The 25,896-nt window shown below is 34.7% G+C and overlaps 1 long non-coding RNA gene across 1 annotated transcript; it reads right to left on the reverse strand.

The window, feature by feature from the left end:
• Window positions 1-5,536: 5,536 nt before the first annotated feature.
• Window positions 5,537-25,540, reverse strand: LOC309660205. Its single transcript, XR_014263268.1, has 2 exons — window positions 25,511-25,540; window positions 5,537-13,963 (listed from the first exon to the last, which is right to left on the reverse strand). It is a non-coding gene; the product is annotated as an uncharacterized lncRNA (long non-coding RNA).
• Window positions 25,541-25,896: the final 356 nt, after the last annotated feature.

A 25,896-nucleotide genomic window follows, 5' to 3' on the forward strand; every position in this document is an offset into this window, starting at 1 on the left:
GAGGAGAGACAAATTTGGATGAGTCTGAGGCTCATTCTCCCCCTCCCAGAACTCCCACACTCTTTTGATAGCTTAGCAGGCTGCTCCCGCAGCAGTTTTGAATTAGCTCAATAGTAAAACAGCCGGGTATCAGAAGCTAAGCTTAAAGGCTCTCCAGCTGTGCTCTACCCAAGCATGCCTCTCTACTTGATCCAGGAGGATGGAAGAGTCATGAACTCTGCTGCATCTCTGCTTGTGAGTTTTCCCGATAAACCTTCTTTTATTTTACCTTTACACCTTATAGTACCATGATATATGTGTGTCCATGGATGACAAATGCAGAAAGAATATAAGTATCGTTTTTACCCATAAACCTTTGTTTAAACCCTGATGGTGGGGAGGAAGAAGCTCTATTAAGGACCCAAAAGGAAACATAAGATTTGTCAACATTATTTCAAGTAGATGTGGATAATTTAAAACCCATGAATATGTAATGCATAACTGAAAAGGTTTCAAATATAAGATGTAGATACATTGTAATAGGCCTTGCCTCAGAAGACAGAGGAAAATATTACAAGGCCTTTAGTGCATGTAGATAACTCTGCCTCTATTACCATTAGATTATAACTGTAAAATCCAGATATGAAATACAATAAATCACAGTGCACAGAGTTTCAGCTAGGTGAACAATGTTTCAAATAAAATCAGTCTTATATACTGGAAAGGAATACACATGAGTTTTCTTTCCAGTGGGATTTCCATAAAGATGGCCTACTTACTAGAGATCATCCAAGCTCAGACATACAACTACAAATCTCATTTGTATGTTTATTGTGAGACCAATGATGAAATTCGTGTTTCCATATCTCATTGAAAGGAACATTTGTGACTTCAATGCAATTCGGTGAGTTATAAAGCAGTTTGATTTTTTTGTTTTGGGAGATCAGGTATCATTGTTAATAAAGAATTGGTTGTGTTGATCCTGAGCTTTTTCATATCTTGGTATGCATCAAATACAAGGTGGCAGTTATAGAGGGATTCTGCATCAGTAGTACAGGCAGGGGGAGTTAGTGGAATTGAAAGATGGAATTTGAAATGATTCCCTGAAAAAGGAGTATCTTGGAAGTTACTAGCATATGAACTCATAGGTAAAGAATGCAAAGTCTTAGAGACAGTTATGACAAGTATAGCCACTGTTCACTTTCGACATTTTGAAAGAACTGAAATGATAGTACTCTTCACTGTTGGACTTATTAAAAATACATTGGGAGAAAAATGATTACTTCTAATATGGAAAATCAGAAATAGTTACAGATAATGTGATTCGTGAATCTTAAGGAAAAAACAGAATAAAGAAGATAGCTAGTGTTTTATCTTAGTGAAAAAAAAGCACTTCTTCAATCTAATGAAAATTACTAAAAATTTTAGTGGCATGACTTCAGAAATGATTAATGGCAGAGCTCAGAGGACCAATAGCCATTGTCCTTTATCAGGAACAGAGCTGAACCTGAGGCAAAGTAAAGGTTTAAATATGATGATAGACTTGGCCTGTCAATTCTTAAAGATTGAGCCAACCCGTTCCATCAGAAAATCATGAAATTCCATCTACTTGATGAGGTACTTAATAATATTCTTGTTCAGTTTTCATGAATGCTACACTGGTGCATGTTCTGTAAATTATGATTATAACCTGGGTGTATAGCCAAGGTCCCCACAAATGAAGCATTTACAGGTTTTTTTTTAATATAATTTGGAAATATTTTTAAAATAAGGAAACAGTCCCAGTAAAATAAAAAGAATATCATACAAAAATTGGAAGTTCTGTGGAAATTCTTTGAGCGTATCAAGTGACTATTTTAGTGGGCAAAAGGGTTCTATTTCTGGAAACTATTTCTAAGGGATTTTTATTTTGGGGAATGGATTAAATTTTTCAATTTACACACAATGCAATTCACGTGTTTTGGTATACAATTCTGTGAGTAAGGACAAATGTGTAGAGTTGTGTATCACCAACACAATCAATATTCAGAAAAGATCCATCACCCCAAAGAAGTCCCCCATGCTGACCCTTTGTAAACACACCATTCCCCCATCTCTAAACCCAAATAACTACAGATCTGTCCTCCAATCCTATAAAAATGTATATATATATATAAAATAAAATTTGCCATTTAATCATTTTTAAGTGTACAATTCAATGGCATTAATTATATTTACAATACTGTGCAACCATCACCATTATTCATTTCCAAAACTTTTTCATCACCCCGAAGAGAAACTCTATAACTATTAAGCAAAAACTCCCTATTTCCCTCTCTTCCCAGCTCCAAGTAACCTCTAATCTCTTTCTGTCTCTAGGAATTTGCTTATTATAGATAGTTTATACAAGTGGAATTGTACAACATTTGTCCTTTTGTGTATGGCCAATTTCACTTAGTATAATGTTTCCAAGTTTCATCCATGTTGTAGCATTTATCAGAACTTCATTCTCTTTTATGGCTGAATAATATTCCATTGTAGGTATATGCCACATTTTGTTTATTCATCTGTTGATGGATGTTTTGCTCAGTTCCAGCTTTTGGCTATTGTGAATAATACTGGAATGAACATTGGTGTACAAATATAGGTATGAGTCTCTGCTTTCAATTCTTTGGGATATATACCTAGGAATGAAATTGCTATATCATGAGGTCATTCTGTGTTTATCTTTCTGAAGAATCGTCAGACTGTTTTCCACAGTAGCTCTTCATTACTGTACATTCTTACTAGTAATGTACAAGGATTCTAATTTCTACCTTCTCACCAACGTTCTACATTCTCACCAACACTTTTTTTTCTTTTCCTTTCTTTTCTTTCTTTTTTTTTTCTTTCTGGATTATAGCTATCCTGGTAGGTGTAAAGTACTATTTAATCATGGTTTTGATTTACATTTCTCTCATGATTAATTATGTTGAGCATCTTTTCATGTGCTTATTGACCATCTATATATCTTCTTTGGGCAAATGACTATGGAAGTCCTTTGCCCATTCTTTTAATTTGGTTGTTTGTTTTCTGTTACTCTTGAGTTATAGAATTTCCTTATATATTATGGATATTAAATCCTTTTCAGATATATGATTTGCAACATTTTCTCCCTTTACATAGTCTTTTTACAGTTTTTGATGATGTGTTTTGATACACAAAAGCTTTAAATTATGATAAAGTTCAAATTATCTATTTTTAAAATTTTGTTCCTCATGCTTTTGGTGTTTTATCTAAGAATCCATTGCCAAATCCAAAGTCACGAGGATTTACCTCTATGTTTTCTTCTAAGTGTTTTATGGTTTTAGTTCTTATATTCAGGTTATTGATTACATTTTAGTTAATTTTTGTATATGCTTTGATGGAGAGGTCCAAATTTATTCTTTTCCATGTGGAAATTTAGTTGTCTCAGCATCATCTATTGAAGAGACTGTTCTTTCTCCATTAAATGGACTTGGCAATTCTGTCAAAAACTAATTAGTTATAAAAGTACAGGTTCAACTCTATTCCATTGGTTTATATACCTGTCCTTATTCCAGAACCACTCTATTTTGATTATCATAGTTTTGTAGTGAGTTCTGAAATTGGGAAGCGTGAGTCCTCCAACTTTATCCTTCTTTTTAAAAATTGTTTCAGCTCTTTGGGGCTCTTGTAATTCCATGTAAATTAGAAGATTAGCTTGTAATAAATGTAAATGCATGAAATACACACCAATTAAGAGACAGAGATTGTCACATTGGATCAAATATATGCTGTCACAAGAAACTTGCTTCAAATATAATGTTAAAGTTAGATTAAATATTAAGCCACAAAACAGTCTCAATAAATTTTAAAAGATTGAACTCATACAGTGTATCTTCTCTGGCTGTAATGGAATGAAGCTAGAAATCAATAGCAGAAGGAAAACAGGAAAATTTAAAAATATGTGGAATTTAACACACACTTTTAATTTTCTTTTTTGTTATTTTTTAATTGAAGTATTGTTGATTTACAGTGTTGTGTTAATTACTGCTATACAGCAAAGTGATTCAGTTATACATATATATACATGCTTTTTTTAAATATTCTTTTCCATTGTGGTTTATCATAGGATATTGAATATAGTTGTCTGTACTATACAGTAGGACCTTGTTGTTTATCCATTCTATATATGAAAGCTTACATCTACTAACCCCAGCATCCCACTCCATCCCTCCACAAGCCCCTGCCCCTTGGCAACCACCAGTCTGTTCTCTATGTCTGTGATTCTGTTAAAAGACATACTCTTAAACAATCAATGGGTCAAAGAAGAAAAATCACAAGGGAAGTTAGGAAATAGTTTAGTATGAATAAAAATGAAAATTTATGGGATGCAGCAAAGGCAGTGTTCAAAGTGATATTTTTAGCTATACATGCCTAGACAGGATTTCCCTCAGGGTTTTGTGGGGTTTTTTACTTTTTATTTTGAGGCAATTGTATATTGAGATGCAAATATAAGAAATAATACAGAGAAATATTATATACCTTTCACTAAGTTTTCCCCAGTAGTAACATCTTGTGTATCTAGAGTAAAATATCACAATTAGGAAATTGATGCAGTCTACTGACAATACCAGATTTCACTAGTTTTACATACACTAATTTATGAATGTAGTTCTGTGCAATTTTATGACATGTATAGATTTGTATGACTACCATAATACTCAAGATACAGAACAATTCTGTCACAAGGATCTGTCATCTACGCCTTTTATAATCACAGTCACCTTTTCCAGTCCCCTTACTAACCTACTTTCTAACCTCTATCAACTGCTAATCTGTTCTCCATTTCTATAATTTGTCATTTAAGAAACAATGCATAAGCGGAAACTTACAGTGTGTGACTTTTTGAGATTGTCTTTTTCACCCAGCATAATTCCCTTGAGTTTCATTCAGGTTGTTGCATTTATCATTGCTTTTTCCCTTTTTAATACTAAGTAGTATTCTTGGTAAGGATATACCACAGTTTAACTATTCATCCATTGAAGAGTTGGATTGTTTCCAATTTCTGGCTGTTATGAATATAGCTGCTTTGAGTATTCCTGTACAAGGTTTTGTATGAACATAAGTGTTCATTTCTCTGGGATAATTACTCAAGAGTGCAAATGCTGAGTTGTATGGTAAATACAAGTTTAGTTTTGTTTAAGAAACTACCATACTGATTTCCAGAATGGTTGTACCATTTTACATTCCAACCAGCAATGTATGAATGATCCATCTCTCTTAAGGTTTTAGGTTTCTCTGCTGCTGTAACCAGTTAATACTGGCTGACTTCAGAGCAGGTCCAGGAAAGAAACAAACCAAAAACAAGTCAACAACAATAAAATCCCACCAGGGATTCCTCTTGCATTCTCCAACTGAAGAGTTTCCTTTTCACAGTCCCATTTTTAATGGGGCTTCTCTGGTAGATTTTCTTATCCATGGCTTCTATGCAGTTATGGGGCCCAGCTTGCTCTCAGATCAATTATGGGAGATAAAAAAGGGGAAAAAAAAGCTATTAACTCACCACTAAGATGGATTCTCTTCAAGTTTTGACTTCCATCCTCAATCTGTCTGTTACTGTTTATTTTTAGAGCCTTTCATAGTTTCTCTTTGTATTCCCTCTAGAGTTTTAGTTATTACCATTGCAAGCTATAGGTTACACTTCATCGTGGCCATCACCACAATCATTTCACAATTTATGAATTCTGAAACTGTTGGTACATTTTCAAATACATTGCTGCTCCAGCATTTTTTTTCAGATCTCTTAGATTTCTTTTTGGCCAGCTGGGAAAGATAGTTACATGTGTTCTGAAGTGAATAATGGCTGAGTAATAATTGTCATCTAGCTGATGATCTAATAGATGAGAATACAACTTTTGACATTGAAGATGATGAATAAGGTAAAATTAATGGTATGCCTTGAAACCAGGGCATATTTGGAATTCTTTGAAGATGACTCCCATTGCAGTACTTAGGAGATTTACATTTTTCAATGGGAAATGATTAAGTAAAAAGCTTCCTGAGTAAATCCTTTCATTTAGGAAAAAGAAATGGTAAATCCAATTTCTATTTTTGTTTCCTCTGGTATTCTTCCATTTATCTTATCTTTGGATAGAGTAAATCACTGCAATTTCAAAGGCATTAGCTTAATCCATGATATATTAGGGTGTCCAAATTCCTTCTGGGATTCTAGTCTTTCCTCAGGAGAGAGAATTAACCTCTGAAAATAGTCACTTATGCAGTTACACCTGGTGGTTTAAGAATTGATTTATTGCGTTTACCTTTCTGACTAATCACTTCAGGCTGGAGCCGTGATTGGTAAGGATGTAGAAAAAGAGGTGACCCTCACAGGGACATTTCAGCAATCGGAAACCCAAAGTATTGCATTCTGGTGTTCAATATTTAGGTTCTACAGAGCTTTTTAAAATAATAATTCTACGATATTTTCCTTTCCTGGTGCCCGGAAAGTTCATAGGACTTCAACTCTATAAAGAATTTACTTTGCATCCAGGTCTATCATTTACTAATTATGTTACTTTGGATAATTTATTATTGTAAGCTTTAGATTCCTCATAAAAAGATGTGTTTAATAATATCAATCTCATTATTGTGAGAATGTGAACTCAATCACATAATTTTGTTCTGAGTTCTAAATTTTATGTATGTATATATGTATCTATGATGTATTACATATGATTATTATATATATATTTACATATATGTGTATATAAATATTTAGTTTAACATTTAAACACATATTTAAGTGCTTTATAAGACTTTAAACAGCACACAAAATAAAGGAGTATTATTTTTCTGTGAATAATTTATGCCTGAAGAACAATTATTTCTTCCCCAGTGGGAAAAGGAGGCTTAGAAACATTAGTGAATTCCTGACAGTAGTTATTGGAATATTTGCAATATTCTATACTCTGTTTCTACTAGTAATATCTCTAAGTAGGTTGCAAAAACCGAGGATTCTTTCTGTTCCAGTTTATAATTATATTTTGCAGGCTTTCTTTGAGGTCCTGAATCTTTGTACTCACCAATTTAGAATCTACATATAAATTGCTGTGTACTGTTAATTTTACTGTAGTCAAATACATTTCAAAGCCAAACATCATGATGTTTAAAAAGGGACAGAGAACAATTATATTTGACAAACAATTTTTACATGACCTGAAAATGTCTCAGGATTAAAAATGATCTTTTTATACTGATTTGCTTGGAAGTATTTGTTTAGTTGAAACTTGTGGAATCATTTCAGTTTACTTTATGGACTGATTGAAAAAGTTGGAAAAGCCTCCGTAAAGATTTTGAATTTTGCCTCTTTGCTCACTGGGATGAGAGCTCCCAGCAGAGGAATCATCAAGTTTGTAGTGAACATATTAGGAGTTGTTACAACTAGCACTGTAATCATTTATGCAGTTTTCATGAATACCCAGGAGATGGTAGTACTTTTCAGTTTCAGGAGTGCAGATTTACTGCTCAAAACACTTGACATACTATAAGGAAACATCTAATGTTGAAGTAGAAAATAGTTATCTTTTTGTTACATTTAGCATAAAACAGTATTTATGTTTTTTCTCACAGTTTAAAACTAGGTGTGCAGAAAATTGTGTGTCATTCACAGGGAAAAAAAAATAATTCACACTGGAAAGTAGCTGCCCTAGAGTCTGAGAAATTTCTCTAAATATGAATTTCAATTGACTGCACTTTTTAAAATCTTGTTTCAATTCTCTGGATATATTCATATTTCAGTGAAGACTTTTAAACTGATGGAGAGGTTAAAGAACAATTCCTAAACGTCTGTTGGGTCAATAAAGTTTGAGTTGTGCAATATTTCTCATTTGTCTCCCCGACTGCCCTATCTGAAGGTTCTCTTTAGGGCCCAGCATCTTGCCATCCCATCCTTATTTTTTCCAAAGAGAATACTTCAGTATTTAAATTTTTTAAAGTTTTTAAGAATGATTCAGAAGATTAAAGTTATTTTGGCATATTGGTTCTAAAAATAAAACTCAAAAAGAAGCACTTTTTCTGAAAAGAATTGGAGCAGGTTTGATATTCTCTTCCTGAGAATAAATAACTTGTAGAGACAGGGCAGTACCTTCAAAGCCTCTGTTTTTTTTAACAGGGGTTCTATAACATAACCACCTCCATTCTTTAAAGTGAAAGGTTTTGCCAAGTTTCAATTAATTCATGAGTACTCCTGGAGATTAGTAAAAAGGCCGCCTCTCACCCCTGGAAGGGAAAAAGAAAAAAACATTTTTTTCCCCTAATCTTAGAAAAGATGAAGAATAGGACCTTAAATCCCTAAGTAGAGTTCAATGTTTGAACTCACAAGCACACACACACAAAAGTGCACATGTGTAAATAATCTTTTTTTTTGGTTTATTTTCCTATGAGAAGTCATCAAACAGGAGATGACTTTGGCTAGTGTTGTTATTTCTTTATCTTTTGGCTAAAATAATAGATATAAATAAGTTAGCAACAAAGTTAGTGGTAATATAGCATTATATACGTATATATATATATGTATGCATGTGTATATCTGTAATAGAGCCTATACATAAGACTATAGGCATGAAGTCATTCTCCTGTTATTCAAATCCTGGTTCATTATTACTAGCATAATCCTCACTGTTATTTTCTGAAATTTTGTTTTATTGGATTATATCAACCTTTTATCTGAATGGATTACTTTTGTTCCTATATTTGGTAGAGGAAAGTGCATGTATTTGTATTTTGTGTTTGGGTATTTAATAGTTTGTTCCTATATTCTCAAAAGGCTGAACATAAGAGTAAAATAGCATATCATATTGTTCCTCTTGAACAATACATATACATTAGATATATTATTATAATTTTATATCCCAAAAAATCACTGAAAATGCTTTAAAAGTCATTACATTTCAATAATTTAAATTAAAAAATTTAAGAAGTTCTAAAAAAAAAAAGTTCTTAGATGCTTTAAGCCTGTCTTTGAACTCTAGTAGCCTAGCTCATTACATAAAGTTTACTGTATATTGAAGGTAAAATGGAAATCTGTACCTTTCCAAAACACGGTAAGGTGAGGAATGGAAAGAGAACAAAATGAAAGAGAAGAGAAATCCAATTTTGTAGTCTAATTCCATATTCATTCCAGCACCATAAATAAAACTATCCTTCTTCTAAGAAAATGGTCCCGGGTTTTTATCTTTGGTGCTAAGATATTAAAGGTCATATGGCTCTATATCTCATTCGCAAGGAAAAAAATTACAAAGTGATCCTCCAACATACTTTACAGTAGAGGTTGGAGAAGAGATGGTGGAGGACAGAATTTATCCACAGGGGGGAAAAAAACAAAAAATTATATTTAAAAGTCAATCAGGGGATATTGTTTAGAGACAGCTAATATTTGTACTTATTTATCAATTTCACATATTATTCATTCTTCTGCTAAATGTTATCTTCCTTCTCTTTGCCTGGATAAAACTACTGTTTTTTTTCGTGTCTCAGCTAAGACAACGTTTTTACCTCATTTCCCTACTTCTACCTTACTTCTTAATCATACCTCCCAAACTGAGAAGCATCAGTTCCTTTCTTCCTATCAAGAAAACAATCACCGAATTTTTATTGCCTCAGTAGTTGTATATCTCTCACTGGACTGAAAAATCCTTATTTCTTGTATTTGGTACTTAGTAGGTACATAATAAATGTTTGTCAAATTAAAGAATAAACTTATGTACTAAATTTAAATACATACAGAATCCTCACTAGAAAATTTGATCCACATACAAAGGAGAAAGAAAATTGATTAAATTTTTCATTATCTAAATCATCCCCAAATTACCTCAGTCCTATTCTTGGCATTGTGTGTGTGGACACTGATTTGTTTATAGTAATGACTTAAAATTTCATTCTTATCTCTCTTCTCTATACACTGATGACAACACTTTTAGAAGACTCCTTTACTCTCATATTGTTATAGAAAGAACTTTTCAGATAGATGAAAATATTCCAAATAACACTTTAATATGGTCTTATTTTAGCAATTGACATAAATGTAAATGATTTATCCTTGATTATCATCACAGAACTGTGGAAAGGGTCCTATAAAAATATGTGAGTAGCATTGAACAGGGCTACAAAATAAATTCTTTTTTCAAATGAAGGGGTCTTACATTGAAAAAGAAAGAGAAAGGAAGAATGTGGAAAAGAGGAAAACTAAGAGTGAACTTAAAAATGTTGCTAGATACAAAGTTAATATTTAGAAATCAACTGTGTTTACATATAAATTATAATTTTAATGACATTTGAAAAACACCCTCCATCTCTAATAGAAGAAAAAAGCATAAAACATCTAAGAGTAAATCTAATAAAGAATGTGCTCAATCTCTATACTTCAATCTATAAAATATTGCTAGGAGAAATTCAAGAACTAAACAAATGAAGATCTATACCACATTCATGAATCAGAAGAGGAAATATTGTTAAGATGTGTATCCTTAAATTTATCTATAGATTTAAGATAATCCTAGGTAAAACCCCAGCATTACTTTTTTTGTGGACATTGACAAGTTTATTCTAAAATGAATGTTTAAACTCAGATAATCTAGATTAGCTAATGCAATATTGAAGAAAAATTTGAGGACATAAAACACAGAATATAAGGACATTATAAAACTGTAGTAATTAAACCAGTATGATACCATGCAAGAAAAGACAAATCAATAGAACAGCTTAGAATGAAGAAATAAATCTGAGTGTAATAATAACCTGATTTGTGACAAACTTGCCAGTACAATCAGTGGAGAAGAAAAAAGTTTTTCTAATAAGTGGTTTTTCATCAATTAAATGTCCATATGGAAAAACCAGAACCTGAACCATATACACAAAAATGTTTCTAGATAGATTATAGATCTAAATTTGGAAAAAAAAAAACACTACAAGGCTTATAGAAATTATCGAGGTATAACTTCATGATTTTTCAGTAGGCAATGCTTTCATAAACAGCACAATATATTTACTATTCATAAAAGAAAATTAGATCTTATTAAAATGAAGAATTCTGTTCTTCCAAAGAAACTGCTGAAAGAATGAAACAGCAAACCATATAATGGGAGAAGATGTCTGTAAAAATATATCTGGAAAAGGATTTATATTCAGAATATATAAAGAACTACTTCACATTACTAAGAAATAGACTACCCAGCTTACAAATGAGCAAAAGTCTTCTGCCCATTTTTTGATTGTGTGGTTTTTTGTTGTTGAGTTGTATGAGCTATTTGTATATTTTGGAAATTAAGCCCTTGTAGATGGCATTGTTTGCAAATATTTTTGCCCATTCTGTAGGTTGTCTTTTCATTTTGTTTGTGGTTTCCTTTGCTGTGCAAAGGCTTGTAAGTTTGATTAAGTCCCATTTGTTTATTTTTGTTTTTACTTCTGTTGCCTTGGGAGACTGACCTAAGAAAACATTGGTAGGATTTATGTTAGAGAATGTTTTGCCTATGATCTCTTCTAGGAATTTTATGGTGTCATGTCTTATGCTTAAGTCTTTATGTCATTTTGAGTTTATTTTGGTGTGGTGAGAGTGTGTGTTCTAACTTCATTGATTTACATGTGGCTGTCCAATTTTCCCAACACCACTTACTGAAGGGATCGTCTTTTCCCCATTGTATATTCTTGCCTCCTTTTTCGAAGATTAATTGACTCTAGGTGTGTGGGTTTATTTCTGGGCTTTCTATTCTGTTCCATTGATCCATATATATGTTTTTGTGCCAATACCATGTCATTTTGATTACTGTGGCTGTAGTATTGTCTGAAGTCTGAGAGGATTATGCCTCCTGCTTTGTTCTTTTTCTTCAGGATTGCTTTGGCAATTCTGGGTCTTTTATGGTTTCATATAAATTTTAGGATTATTTGTTCTAGGTCTGTGTAAAATGTCATGGGTAACTTGATAGCGATCACATTAAATCTGTAGATTGCTTTGGGTAGTATGGCCATTTTTACAATATTAATTCTTCCAATCCAAGGGCATAGGATATCTTTCCATTTCTTTACACCAGCTTGAATTTCCTTTATTAATATTTGATAGTTCTCAGTGTATAAATCTTTCACCTCCATGGTCAGGTTTACTCCTAAGTATTTTATTTTTGGGAGTGCAATTTTAAAAGGTATTATATTTTTACTTTCATTTTCTGATATTTAATTGTTAATGTAAAGAAATGCAACTGATTTCTGTATGTTAATCTTGTATCCTGCTACCTTGCTGAATTCATTTATCAATTCTAGTAGTTTTTGTGTGGAGTCTTTAGTATCATGTCATCTGCATATAAGGACAATATTACCTCTTGCCTTCCAATTTGGATACATTTTATTTCTTTTTATTGTCTGATTGCTATGGCTAGGACTTCCAATACTGTGTAGAATTAAAAGGGGTGAGAGTGGGCATCTTGTCTTGTTCCAGATTTTAGCAGGAAGGCTTTCAGCTTTTCACTGTTGAGTATTATATTGACTGTGGGTTTGTCATAAATAGCTTTTATTATGTTGAGATATGTTCCTTCTATACCCACTTTGGTAAGAGTTTTTATCATAAATGGATGTTGAATTTTGAAGACCTAAAGAGATATTTCTCCAAAGAAGAAATACAGTTGGACAATAGGCATATGAGAAGATGCTCAACATTGCTAATTATTAGAGAAATGCAAATCAAAACTACAATGAGGTACCACCTCACACCAGTCAGAATGAACATCATTAAAAAGTCTACAAAAAACAAGTGCTGGAGAGGGTATGGAGAAAAGGGAACTCTCCTACACTGTTGATAGGAATGTAAATTGGTGCAGCCATTATGGAAAACAGTATGGCGGTTCCTCAGATAACTAAAAGTAGGATTATCATATGATACAGCAATCCCACTCCTGGGTATATATCCAGACAAAAATATAATTCAAAAAGAGACATGCACCCCTATGTTCACAGCAGCACTATTCACAATAGCCAAGACATGGAAGCAACCTAAATGTCCATTGATGGATGAATGGATAAAGATGTGGTCCATACTGGAATATTACTCATCCATTAAAAGAGAATGAAATAATGCCATTTGTAGCAACATGGATGCAACTAGAGATTATCATACTAAGTGAAGGAAATCAGAAGGAGAAAGACAAATACCATATAATATCACTTATATGTGAAGTCTAAAGTATGACAGAAATGAGCCTATCTATGAAACAGAAACAGACTCATGGTTATAGAGAACAGACCTGTGGTTGCCAAGGGGGAGGGGTTTGGGGGAGGGGTGGAGTGGGAGGCTAGAGTTAGCAAATGTAAGCTATTATATATAGAATGGATAAACAACAAGGTCCTACTGTATAGCACAGGGAACTATATGCAATATCCTATGATAAACCACAGTGGAAAATAATATTTAAAAAAGAATGTATATATGTATAACTGAATCACTTTGCTGTACAGCAGAAATTAACACAACATTAAACCAAATATAGTTCAATAAAAAATAAATTAAAATGAAAAAAAATGAGCGGAAGTCATGAGCAGACACTTCATGAAAGGAGATATCAAATTAAACACAAAACAGCAGGTAATGTCATTAGTCATTTTGGAAGTGCAAACTATAAACACAAACCTATACCACTTAAACTCACCAGAATGATTAAATTAAATGGAGAGCAATATCAAATGCTAGGAAGAGTGTGGAGCATTTGAAACAATGATACAATGCTAGTGGAAATATAAATTGGAACAGCCTCTTTGGAAACTGTTTGTCTGTATCTACAAAGCCAAACATCGTGCCCTCTGTTCTAGCAGTTCCACTCCTGGGCACATACCAAACAGAAATGAGTCTTTTTATTTTATTTTATTTATTTATTTTTTATACAGAAGGTTCTTATTAGTTGTCTATTTTATACATATTAGTGTATATATGTCAATCCCAATCTCCCAATTCATCCCACCACCTCTCACCCCCCGCTTCCCCCACTTCGTGTCCATACATTTGTTCTCTACATCTGTGTCTCTATTTCTGCCTTGCAAACCGGTTCATCTGTACCATTTTTCTAGGTTCCACATATATGTGTTAATATATGATATTTGTTTTTCTCTTTCTGACTTGCTTCACTCTGTATGACAGTCTCTAGGTCCATCCACGTCTCTACAAATGACCCAATTTCGTTCCCTCTTATGGCTGAGTAATATTCCATTGTATATATGTACCACATCTTCTTTATCCATTTGTCTGCTGATGGGCATTTAGGTTGCTTCCATGACCTGACTATTGTAAATAGTGCTGCAATGAACATTGGGCTGCATGTGTCTTTTTGAATTATGATTTCCTCTGGGTATATGCCCAGTAGTAGGATTGCTGGGTCGTATGGTAATTCTGTTTTTAGTTTTTAAAGGAACCTCCATACTGTTCTCCATAGTGGCTGTATCAATTTACATTCCCACCAACAGTGCAAGAGGGTTCCCTTTTCTCCACACCCTCTCCAGCATTTGTTGTTTGTAGATTTTCTGATGATGCCCATTCTAACTGGTGTGAGGTGATACCTCACTGTAGCTTTGATTTGCATTTCTCTAATAATTAGTGATGTTGAGTAGCTTTTCATGTGCCTCTTGGCTGTCTGTTTTTCTTCTTTGGAGAAATGTCTATTTAGGTCTTCTGCCCATTTTTTGATTGGGTTTTTTTTTTAAATATTGAGCTGCATGAGCTGTTTATATATTTTGGAGATTAATCCTTTGTTGATTCGTTTGCAAATATTTTCTCCCATTCTGAGGGCTGTCTTTTCATCTTGTTTATAGTTTCCTTTGCTGTACAAAAGCTTTTAAGTTTCATTAAGTCCCATTTGTTTATTTTTGTTTTTATTTCCATTACTCTGGGAGGTGGGTCAAAAAAGATCTTGCTGTGATTTATGTCAAAGAGTGTTCTTCCTATGTTTTCCTCTAAGAGTTTTATAGTGTTCAGTCTTACATTTAGGTCTTTAATCCATTTTGAGTTTATTTTTGGGTATGGTGTTAGGGAGTGTTCTAATTTCATTCTTTTACATACAGCTGTCCAGTTTTCCCAGCACCACTTATTGAAGAGACTGTCTTTTCTCCATTGTATATCCTTACCTCCAGAAATGAGTCTTAATGTTCACCAATTAACATGTATAAAAGTATTCTGCTGCAGCATTCATAATGGCTCCCCGAAAGAAACAAGCTATAATTTCCTTCACAATAGAAATGATATTTAAAAGGTAGGCTATTCACACAACGTAACACACACAGCAATAAAAAAGAATAAACTTCTGCTATGTGCAACAACATTGACAAAGTGTTATGTCCAAAAATACATACTGTAAAAATCTACTTATGAGTAGTTGAAAAGTAGAAAAAATTTATGATGATAGGAATTAGAATATGCTACTTGGATTTAATTGGGAGTTTGCTGGAAATGATCCATATACGTGTGTGTGTGTGTGTGTGTGTGTGTGTGTGTGTGTGTGTGAAGTCCGTCATTGAACTGTATGCTAAGGATTAGTACACTTTATTATATGTATTTTATTCCTCATTAGAAAAAGGAGGAGTGGTGGAGGAGGGGGAGAGAGAGAAAGAGGAAGGGAGAGAGAGAGAGAGAAAGAAGGAATAAAAAGATGTCTGATTTCAGTATGACTAAAGTCTCTATTATCTGTTCTCATCTCTTCTTATTCATACCTCCTTTATTTCTTAGGATACTGACATTCTTTATAATTTTAGGTTTGTTAATTTGAGGATTAAATTGAGTTTTCCTGATTATTCTGACTTATCTGATTAATCTTGTTATATCCTATTTCTTTTGAAAAGGAGTGGAATCTGGTTTGTATTTTTCATTCTTTGCCAAAGATTGAACCCAGACATATTTGCCTTACGTAGGGGGAAATCTGCCAGAAACAAAACCATTTGACAATGTAACACATCAGTCCAGGCATTTTTTGTATATCCCACCCTCTCAGAATGTCAGTGAAAGCTAAGATTTATTTCCAGGTAAATATACTTTCTGGATATGAGTGATATATCATAACCTGACATAAATATGGATACTGGTGCTCTCTAATCCATAAGCAGCCCTTCTCAGTCAATTAAGCCATCCTGAAGCCATCTTGCTTGTCCTTGTATTTTTTTCCCATGAGGGTGGAATTCAAATTTTTCATGTAATAATTTTATCAGTTGCCAAATTTCTTTTTAGTTGCAACCTTTAAAAACCCATGTTTTTCCTGCATTCTTTGTATTCTCTGGCTCAGCAGTTTTCTCTCCACTTTTTTTACTTTCAGTATTTATATACCATCAGAGAATGTGTACAATTCAGATTCAGGCTGCATAGAAGCAAAGAGAAATATTCTGAACCCAAATTGGAAAGCATACCTAAATCTTTGAGTTCAGCTTGGAGTCTCAAACAAATACATAAAGTGACACTGTTAAGAAGAAAAGAAACCTTAGAGGTCCCTGGAGAATACCTTCACCTCTACAGTCTCCAATGATTATACTTAAACAGAATTTCATGTAATCTTTAAATTTCTTACATTGTATTTCCTTAGACCATTTCTGTTTATTTTACAAAAGAGGGGTCTTGACTATCATGGGATTACTAAATCCATCTCTGGTTATTACTACTGGACACCATGCCTGATCTTTTGATAAAATCTTTGATTCCAGATGTTTTCTCTTTTGCAAATCATTCAGAATAGTTCTCTGACAGTCATCTGAAATAAAAACGCTGAAAAGGAGAGAATTCTTTTATTAAGTATCAAATGCTCTTATTGCTCTGCTTAGATGCCCTGGGATTCATCCTTAACTCCATCCACACCTGCAACCCCCTGCTCTGGTGTGCTTTTTTGTCTTCTACAGAGGTCAGCACTCAGCTTACTAGAGCTACTCTGATCACTTGGGCAGAGAGCCCAGAATGCCTGGAAGGGGACTTTCCTCTAGCAGGCCCTTAGCTAGTGACCAGTCTTGTGAAAGTATGACGACCCAGCTCCCTCACCTCAGTTTGGGACAGTTCTGAAACATAATACTGCAGAGTTCTGTAGTAGCAGGCTGCAGGTACCCTTCTGGGACATTGTCTGCAATTGCATTCTTGGTTACCTTCTTCCCTTTCTCTGTCTCGTGTTCCCCACCTCCCAATCAACTTCTCTTAGTGATTTCTTCTGGGATTATTTCCTTACTACTTCACTAGCAAAAGAATCTTCTTAAGATCTGCTTCTGGGGAACCTGGCCTAAAAGAAAGTATAAGCCAAATGATTAACTTCTAACCTATGTCCACTATAAGTTTCCAAAGTGAATTCAGTTCTTTTTAGCAAAATTTCACAATATTTGTAAGACTAAGTGTTTGTACTACTGATATTTTAGATTGATACCTTCCTAAAACCATGATTGATATTTTACATGCAAAGAATAAGTCTACTGACTTTCCTCTGACTATAATCAGTGAACTTATAGTCTCCAGAAAAAAAATCAGCCTGAATGTAACTCTCTTAATTTGCTTATTCTTTGATAGTACACTTATGCTTCCCACTTTGTGGACCCAGAAATCATATTTCTGAAACTTTAGAAATGATGCATGAATTGTTAACTTTCATGAATTTTTATATGATAATTTTTTGATATAATGACTGCTAGTCCAAAAGGATCAAAATGACATTATACACGTGTTGTTTCATGTACCATAGTTAATGCAAGTAGTAAGAACTTGAGTCCATCCACAGAAAGTCATCAGCTGGGGACAGAGAAACTTGCTGCAGTGTCCATGGACTGAGTTAGCCCATAGGAGCAGTCCACCATGGCCGAGGAACTTGCCAGAGAGTGACTGCCACTGGGCCTCTTGCATACCCATCTACTGGGAGCTGCAACATAAGAACCTACTAAATCTGGAAGAGAAGCTCCTTCTTCCGTTTTGGTCTTGCTGCATCCCTTCAGCTTCCTCTATTGACAAAGCCTGACACTGTGCCAGCTGGCATGGGGAAAATTGTAGAGTCCAACGTCAACATCACAAAGAAGAGTTAAAGAGCATGGATTTGAAATTGAGAGGAAATAAATTGATAACACACACACACAGTTCTGTTTGTCTTACATTTAAAGTAAATATTCAGTTTTGTTATGGTGACTGGGTCTATTTCAGAAGGCACAGAGCTATTTTCTAGATTCATCTTTCCCAATACAAATCAAAGTCACTAAGTTATATAGAAACAGAGAGCAGTGTGCTATTTTTTGATTAGGGGCCAGTAATGGGGCTTATTGCTTGGTAATTCAAACACTCCTGTCTATCTATTATTTACTGTTTACTTTTATTGTTACTGGACTATATCCTGCAGTTTCTTCTGCTCTGCTCTTAAATGAATGAGAAGAGGAAATGTGAAATGAATGTATATATTCAACTCAGGGCTTAATTTTGATTTCAGAGTTGCTAAAATTCATTCTCCCAGTCAAATATGAATGGTAATTTGTGGATGACATGCCAGCCATTGTCTTTGTTTGTTGGTCTTAATGGAAGGAATATTTTGAAATCCTTTTCTCTTTTTATCCTTGATGGATTCATAAAGCTAAATTGTGGTATTGTTTATCACACGGTAGCAACTTCTCATTTTGCAGATGAAAAGATTGAGAGCTAAATGAGTTGACAGAGGTCATAGAGCTTGCTTGTGACGGAATCAATGAATGTAAGAATCTAGGCATACAAATATCCAGGCATGCAAACTCTCTGTGAAGTCAGATAGTGGAGGTACTAGTGTGGAATTAGCTATTGCTGTACAAAAAGTCACCCCAATATTTAGTTACTGGAACAATGTGAATGTAGATCATGATTTTATAGTTTGACAATTCAGGTGAGGTTTAGCTAGGCAGTTCTTCTGGTTTTGCCTGGGCCCTGTCACCTACCTGTGTCCTCTTCTAGTTGAGTAGGCAGCTTTGCTGATTTCACCTGGGCTCTCCCATCTGTGGACCTCAGCTTTGACAATTAGGTTGACTTGGGGCCATTATTCTGCCTACCACAGATGGCTAGCAGTCCACTATTTTCTGTAAAAAATTGGTATTTTCCCACTTCACAACTCTTGCCACCAGGGCATGTTGCTTGTCTTGCCTAGTTTCATGGAGAGAAAAAAAAAAAAGCTTTGAAAGATGGGAATGATACAGACAGAGCTCACTGGAGTTGGGAGAGATAACAGATGCTGTAGGTGCACTCCACATTCCCTTGGCCTACTCCAGATGTCATCTGCAGGCAGAATGAAGGAGAACCAAAGTTCATTTTGCAAGTGAGAGTGGCCTCAGTAGCAAAAAGATTAGTTTGAAAACTTGCTTCAAGAACATGCCTCTAGAACAAGAACAGGGTCCAAAGGAAAGGTTTTATAGCAGTGCTCACAAAGATGGTAGAAGCAGATATAGGAGGTAGAGACAAGAGAAATCTTAAAGGGATATGTGTATGGGGGTTGATCATAATGAGGCATGAAGAGGCTTTTAGTGTTTGTGGGAGTGATGGAAAGCAGCTATTCAAGAGTGACAGTCTGAATTTGTGGGCATGGACTATATGTAAGTATTGATTGGTTCCCTAATTCACCATTTATTATGTTTTAATTTGTTTTCCTCCAAGCCTCTCAATGTTCATCTGTAGTTGTAGTGCAGCTGAGATGTATAGTTTTCTTCGTACAACCTTCCTGGCACAGATCTTTCATTTTCATCAGTGGCTTAAGAATTGGTTTCAGTGGCACTCAAGGAGTGACCATTTCTTCCTGACTATTTTTGAAGCAGAATGAATGGTTTGTAAGAAGCCTAAAATCTTTCTTTTTATACTAATAGCTGCATTTCACCTTCTATGTATTTACCTGTGGGATACTTTTTCTCATACCGGTATAAGAACAGCACATAATTGCCATGAGAAAGGCAAGTTTGACACTGTTGTTTGCGAGCAAATAAAACCTAAGTATTGGAAAAAGAAAAACTTGGAGTTTGATTAAGAAGTGGAGGGCTTTAAGTGACACTCTCTTGCCTTGGGCTGGAGTTTCAAAAAGTTGGCAAGGGAATTGAATCCCCCAGAGCTCAGGCTTATGACGGCAAGAATAAAGCTATTTTTATCCTCTAGGCAACAGCTTTCCTCTGCCAGGTTTCCCAAGACTCATACAATGAGAGCATCCATCCCAAAATGATTAATGCAAATTTAGTAATTGTGCGTATGGATCATTTCTCTGTCACCCATTTTATCCGTAAAACGTGCCTTTCTCTCTATGCAGGCATTGCTCATGTTTTGTGCCGTTTACCTGTTGCTGGGGGCATGGAACAAGTTACCTCTTTGTGTGAGGCTGTGGGAAGAAGAAATTATCACATTTGTGGCTGGCACCCACTACTAAGCCAAGCATGCAATTATTTGAATCAGAATGATTGTATGCACAGAGTCAGATTTATCTTAGCTATCGGAAGGATAGCGTATGAGGTCTGATACACAGCTGGACAGTATTCCAAAGGGGAGCTAGGTGGGAAGATATAGGCCTCGCTTAAAGAAGATAAATTTTTGGCAGCAAAGACGAATTTCTATAGAAGCCAATGAGGCCTCAGGGGTTCTGGCTTTTGTAAAATTTTAAGTGAAGTGAGTACAAGTGCAGGGTTTTGAGTTGAGAACCCTGGGGAAGTTAATCACAAAAAAAAGTATTGTATTGCCAGTCTCACAGTGTGGACTCCTCCAAAGCACTTCACACAAGACCCTCAAACTTAATCAACCAACATGTCTCAGAGGTGTAAACTGGAAAGCCCCTTAGGCTTGTGATATCCCTTTCAAGTTTCTAGGAAGAATTGATGCCTGCCTAATAGGGCCTTTTTGGAAACCACTAGCTCCTTTTTAGAGGGTACCAATCAACCCGAGGCTCTCTTCCATCTGGGCTTTAAATCAACAGTGTAAGGTAGAGTAGACATAGTACGGTATGGGTCTCCTCCATAGAAGCCGTTTGCTGCTTAAACATCCCACTGCGTGCTGACACTCCCATTTATTAATCCGAGATGCTACGTGCTCACTCTACACTCTCCTGCCATATTATAACAGAATGTCTACCAAATTTCTCTTGTAAACCACAGGCTGTCAAGCAGATTTTCTGAAACAAACATGATCTTTTAAGTGCCTGTAAATGGTGGTGGATAAAAAACAAATGAATTTTCTGAATGGAGACTTGGAAGAAAACTGTACAAACAGCACATGGCTACTTATAAGTGCCACCAAAAGATGCTAGGCATAGAAACTACAGTGATTTAGCGCATTTTCTCAAATGCCTGGCAGCTAAACTTTTTGAAAAGCAGTTGATTTGAAACCCCACTTTAAAAAAAAAAAAAAATTTTTATTTTTGGCTGTGTTGGGTCTTTGTTGCTGCGTGTGGGCTTTCTCTAGTTGCGGCGAGCAGGGGCTACTCTTCTTTGTGGTGTGCAGGTTTCTCATTGCAGTGGCTTCCCTTGTTGTGGAGCACGGGCTCCAGGTGTGCGGGCTTCAGTAGTTGTGGCACATGGGCTAAGTAGTTGTGGCTCGCGGGCTCTAAAGCGTAGGCTCAGTAGTTGTGGCACATGGGCTTTGTTGCTCTGTGGCATATAGGATCTTCCCAGACCAGGGCTCGAACCCATGTCCCCTGCAATGGCAGGAGGATTCTTAACCACTGCACCACCAGGGAAGCCCTGAAACCCCACTTTTAAGGAAGCTTGACTATAAGTCTCCTCTTCTTACTTTAGGATAAATTGAAATAATAATAGCAATGACAACAAAACACAACATACAAAAATGGAAAGTTTCAGTTGATAGGATTGTAGGGGAAAATTGCCAAAGGCATTAAAATGAACAAAAATCAAAAATTACTTACTGTTCTGGGTACATAACCTTTCCTGGTTATCTGATTCTATCTGGTTCTGATCCTTTCATACTCTTTGAGCTATTTAGTAATGCAAATAATTCTTATCCATAGAGATGAAAGTGAATTTTGTCCAGTAGATTATTACCTCATGGATATTCATCAGATTTACATATATTTGCACATTTATTTTAGTATTCTTGATTGCCTTTATATGTGTGAGTTATTTGAATTCTCCTTTGAACCAGTTGTAACATCTTACTGGTTCCCTCATTAATTAATGAGGCAAATACAATATTTGGCACATGTTCATTTTATATTTCTATGCAAGTTGTGATACTACCTTTTAAAAAATATATCCTTTATTAACATTAATTCAGGGGATTCTTTCTTTTAAATTAATACGGAGAAGACCTTGTAATTTAAAATGCAGTTCTCCAAAAGAAACCATAGGTACCCCCCCCAATGGGAGAAAATGAATAAGGAATAAATTTGAGAGTGACTTGAAAATAACACATGCTCATTAATGAAACCAAAGTGCCTTTAATAGAAAAATGACGTGTTGCAGTTGTGTTTAGCATCAGCCTGATCTTGATGCTTAATCAAATGAGCATTCAGTAAATGAAACCTTGGGAAAGTTCTCTTTAATTAAACTATAGCATTCAAGACTTCCTAAGTGATAATCTAAAGTTAACATACAACCTTCTCTACCTTTAAACCTTTATACACACTGTACTTCAGTGAAACTAGGCTGCTTTCTGATCCTAGAACATGTGAAATACTTTGCTTTGCGAAAACCTTGGAATGCCCTCCGTATTTATGTAGAAACATTACCCATCCTCTAATACAGAGCTTCTCAACCTCTCTGTGATGAAGGACCAGTTTTTTTGGAAGTTTCTATTCAGTCATAGTCCAACATTGCAATATAAAAACATAAATTGCTAGAAGTATGAAATAAATATAAAAAGCCTTATACATTCATTATGATATTCAAAACACATTTTCAAATGGTTATAAAAGTTTCTAAAGTCTTTGAATCTCTGTATTTATGTCTTCATAGATCAGTGACAAACATTTCCATGACTCAAGACAGTGGACGTCTGTTGGGTAAACAGCAACAGCAGAGCATAATTTTCCTCACAAATGCTATCTGATCCAATTATTTTTTCTGTGTATCTCTAAAGTGATCTAAATTTTATTTGAAAACAATGGTTCACTGTTGTTACTTCTCCTATAATAATTGATGTAATCCCTACTCTATTAGAGTTCTTCAATAATTATAATTTCCCCTTGAGGACAACTCCAGCCCAAACTCCAGAACTAAATGTTCAAGTAAATATTTGTTGAATTGCAATTTTCTTAAATCTCTTGTTGGAAATAGATTTTCAAAATTTATATTAAATGCCTATCCTCCCCCATTTTTTCTGCAGCAGTTAATTATAACAGAAAGAAAGGCATACCTCAAAGTCAGAGTCTTTGATGTGCCTTCTACAAGAATGATTCCAAGTAAATTAAACATAAGAATTTGAACATCTATTATCATTAACAGTAGTCCCAAATTTATTGAACTCCTGCAACAGTCCTGCTGTGCCTGCCATTTCACAAACCAAGGTAGACATGGCTTTTACTTTCATTCATCAAATGCTTATTTTACATCTCTCCCGTTATCTAAGTTTGCCAAACTTAAGGCCTCATAGCCTTCTTGACCTGTTTTTAATCTCATTACCCATATTCAATTAGTTACCCATCATTATGGATTCTATTTCTTAGTGTTTCTCACATCTGCACCTTCCCTTTCATCTTCATTGACCATTCCTTGGTTCTGGGCATCATCTAAATTTAGAGCTTTGCAATAGCCTTCATCTATGTTTCATCATTACATAACACATACTAGGCTTTGCCTGTCTTTGGAATATCTTTTCTAGTCAATTAAAAAAAAATCACTTATTAGAGTTCCAAAATAAACTCAACACCAATAACCTCAAAAAAGCCAAAATGAATTTTAGGGACCAGGTGGGATCATTTAAGCATAAAGGGAGTCAATCCCCTATAGCAGCCCATTAATATGAGATATCTTAGTTCTTACAATTATATAAATTTATAATAAAATTGATGACCAAATAAAAGTAGAGATGTCTTATGTAAATACTCTCAGGAAAAACTTTACTTTTAGATGTAGAATCCCCTATAAGTAAACATATTATAAATATGAGAATAATCATAGCAATAATCTATTTGGTTACAGAATATTGAGTTTGAAAAACAGTCAGTTGTGTTTCTAAATGTTGATGTTAAAAACTCTGAAATCACTGTATAGAAGTTTCAGGATAGAAAATATTTCATGTTTTAGAAGAATTGAATGGAAGTAACAACACTATACTAATCGTTTTAATAGTGACACAAGATGTGAAAGCTTTTGTATTGGCTGATTATTAAGTGATTCACAAGCCATGTACATTTCCTGCAAATTTAAGAATGTTATAGAGTTGTAGACCATAATTATTGGGAGCCTTTAATTCAAATTATGAATGCCACTTTTGAATCCAGCTAGCCTTGTTTGCAGTATGTTTTGTGGAAGTTGTTAGAGCAGTATCGAGAAGGTGTCAGAGTTATTTTACTGACAGCTATCAGTAAGATATGTTAGCCTGAGGATGACATTTTTCTTTCAAGAATATAGTAAAGCTAATCAGATACCAAAGTCCATTATTTGATGAGAAGTAAACAAGTAACAATATCATAGCAGTCAAAATGAAATATAATCCTGTGAGAGGTTGTCTAGGAAAATGAAGAAACGTGAATATCAAAACAAATCTCTGAAATAAAATGAAAAGAACTAGCCTTTTCCTTTGGACATACAATGGGTCAATTTTTTTACGTAATTATATTAGGAACAATTTGGGAATTAAACTACAGGAGTTATAAAAATCAACGAAGTGACTATGCCATTCTAAAATGGAAGTTTCAAATATTATTGACATATGCACACTGGGTAAATAAGTAATGGGATTGACACTTTATCTTAATTTAAAATATACTTGTTCCATTGATCTTGAACTTTAAAATTTAGACTATATTTAAAACACAATAAATGCTTGCTGTTGTTGCTTGGGGATAGGCCAAGATGCTGTAAAAAGATTTCAAAATGTAAGAGCTCACAAAAGACAGGTATTTATTTCTCCCTCAGAGAACAACTGTTCCAAGTGACCTGAAGAAGATAAAAAGCATATGCCTAGCTCCATTGTGCTCAGTTCAACTTCACAACGCACTATCACCTTGGTGCTGTCTTCACTGCAGGCCAAAGCTGGCTAAAGTCCATCCTACAGCCTGTTGGAAGGGGAAAAGATCAGGATACAAAACAAGCAATTTTGTTATAAGAAAATGCCCAGGCAATTGTATGCCTGATTTCTGCTCACTTTTCATTGTAGGAACTTATCACATGATCCTAGTTAGTTGCAAGAGAGACTGGGAAATACAGTCCCTAGCCAGCCTCCTGTGAGCCTTATTAGAACTTTTGTGCCTGACAGCTCCTTTGGGTATTAATTTTCCTTTCTTTTTTTAAAAAAATTTTTTAATTTAATTTAATTTATTTTTTTATACAGCAGGTTATTATTAGTCATCCATTATACACATCAGTGTATACATGTCAATCCCAAACTCCCAATTCATCACACCACCAACCCCACCTGCCACTACTTTCCCCCCTTGGTGTCCATACGATTGTTCTCTACATCTGTGTCTCAACTTCTGCCCTGCAAACTGGTTCATCTGTACCATTTTTCTAGGTTCCACATATATGCGTTAATATGCGATATTTGTTTTTCTCTTTCTGACTTAACTTCACTCTGTATGACAGTCTCTAGATTCATCCACGTCTCTATAAATGACCCAATTTCGTTCCTTGTTATGGCTGAGTAATATTCCACTGTATATATGTACCACATCTTCTTTACCTACTCCTCTGTCGATGGACATTTAGGTTGCTTCCATGACCTGGCTATTGTAAATAGTGCTGCAATGAACATTGGGGTGCATGTGTCTTTGTGAATTATGGTTTTCTCAGGTTATATGC

The sequence above is a fragment of the Balaenoptera physalus genome, assembly GCF_965194825.1.
Source record: "Balaenoptera physalus genome assembly, chromosome: 4".
Lineage (NCBI taxonomy): Eukaryota > Metazoa > Chordata > Mammalia > Artiodactyla > Balaenopteridae > Balaenoptera > Balaenoptera physalus.